Raw genomic sequence first — 2500 nt, forward strand, 5'->3', positions numbered from 1 at the left:
TCTGCTCGAGATATCATTACGTCTAGCTCCGGTAAAACGTATTGAATATATATATAACAGAGCCGAGTGCGTTTGATCCCTGTCTGTGAGTTGTTCAATTTCAAAACGAGAGGGAATGGAGGGAGAGGGAGAGGCAGAGGGAGAAAGTGGAAGGGGAGAAGGCTCGGATGAGGGGGAATAAGAGAAAGAGGAAGAAGAGTAGTAGTAAAAACAGTTGGGGAAGAATTTGCGGTTGTAAAAGTAGGAGAAAGAAGAGAAGGGAAAGTGATTGGAAGAAGAGGAGGAGGAGGAGGCGGAGGAGGAAAATGAAGAGAAAGAGAGAAGGAAGAGGAGGAGGAGGAGGGAGACGGAAGAAGCAGAGAAACATGATGGTGATGGAGGAGGAGGCGTAGGAGTGGAAGTTAAGAGAAGATGAGTAGGGAAGAAGCAGGAATTGGAGCATAAAATAAGGAAGAAAATGCAGAAGGGAGAGGGGGAAACAAAGGGAGTAAACAAAGAACGAAGGAGGCAGGCAAAGCAGTAAAAATAATAACGACTTTGATAGCGAGTAGGAAAGGAAAAAATAAGATCGAACAAAAATCAAAACAGGAAAAATACATGAAGAAAGAGAAAGAAAAAAAAAAAACAAGGAGACAAAGTGATAAACATAATGATAACGACTTTGATAGCGAGAAGGAGAGGAAAAAAAGAAGATATAACAAAAAAATCAAAACTGAGGAAAAATAAATACAGAAAAAGAGATAGATAGATAGAGAGAAAAAACATAAAGACAGAGAGAGAAAAAAAGGAATAAAAACTCTACAATAAAAGCAAAAAAAGGCAATACTAACCCCAGTGTGTGAAAACTCCTTACAAGTTTTCTGAAAATAATCTCAGATTCTTCTCGCATTTTTGCATTTTAATCTCGGGTGTAATGGGTGTCTTGCAATTGCTTTTCTCTTGCACTGTACGCAAATCCTTTCTCATTCCGACTCATATATTCCGTAATTTATTTCAGTATGTTATTATAATGATTATTACTCTTTCGTCATTTTCTTTTCTAATTGTGTGTGGTTAATGTCTTACGTTTACAATTTTGCTGGTTTGTTGGTTATTTCATTACAAATCATGTTTCGTCCTTTATCAAAAATTTTCATCATTTTTATTATTCTATTCCTTTTTATTATTTTCATATTTATCATTTATTTTCCTTAATCAATATCATCATTTTATCATTATTAATTTATTATTATCATTATCACTAGCATTGTCATTATTATCATTGCTATCATTATTATCATCATTATTGTTATTTTTATTATCATTATCTATATTATCATAATCATTATCATCAGCAGCATCATTATTGTTGATATCATCATTACCTCTGCCATTACTATTACCGGTTAATACCTATATCTTTGTTGCTTTTATCACTGCCATTTTCATTATCATAAAATCTCATTATTACTGCCATCATCAAATTTTACTATTATTGTCATCTTCTTAATTCTTACCACAATTTCTTTTTAACCAAGAAAAAAATAATTTAAAGCATGAAAAGGGACCATAAAAATATAAAGACCAAAAAGAAAAAAAATGAAAGAAATCAAACTAAAAAAAATCTAATCAAATAACGTAGAAAAGAGAATGTCAAAGTATCAAATAAAAAAGTAACAGGAAAGCAAAGAAAGAGTTAAAATAAAATAAAAATCCATCCCCAGAAAGAAAGAAAGAAAGAAAAGAAAAAAAAAAAGCTTTTCCACTACTGTTACAAGAAACATTCAGATAAAAGGTCAAAATAAGAGAGAGAAAGAGAGAGAATGAAAAGCATAATAAGAAAAAAAGCAAAAAGGAAAATAAAAACACACTAAAAAGAAAAGAGAATCCTAAGCCACCTTACCCTAACCTAACCTAACCTAACCTGAGCTAACCTAACATGAACTAACATGAACTAACACAAACCCAACCCACCTTACCAACCTAAAATCAACCTAACCTGCTCGCCCTAACTTAGCCCTTGCTATTTGGAGCCGAAAAATAAAACCAAACTAAACCAGACTTCAAAACAAGACCTTCACGACAGAGGCTTTTAAAAATTCACTAGAAAATTCACCGGAAAAAAAGAAAGTAAGAAAAAAAAAACTCTCCGATAAAACCTTCGAAGTCTTGTTTTTCGATGGATGTTAAAAAGAAATGTATCAATTTTTTCTAGAAGATTTCCACCAGCTATTTTGTAAAGAGAATCAAGTATATAAACTGTTCAAAAGAAGGATGGAAATAATACTCTTTCTGTTCACTCTCTCCCTTGCCATCTTTCATCTATTCATTCTCTCTTCTCTTCTCTTTCAACTTTATTATCTCCCTCATATTCTCTCTTTCTCTTTCTGTTATCAATCCACCTATTCTCTCTTTCTCCTCTTCTCTCTTTCGTTTTCACACTAATTCTCTCCCTCTCCCTCTCTCTCTCTCTGTCTGGCGCGAACAGTAAGCATCATTTACAGGATCGTCTACTCTTTCT

This window comes from Penaeus vannamei, chromosome 25 (genome assembly GCF_042767895.1).
Source record: "Penaeus vannamei isolate JL-2024 chromosome 25, ASM4276789v1, whole genome shotgun sequence".
Taxonomy (NCBI): domain Eukaryota; kingdom Metazoa; phylum Arthropoda; class Malacostraca; order Decapoda; family Penaeidae; genus Penaeus; species Penaeus vannamei.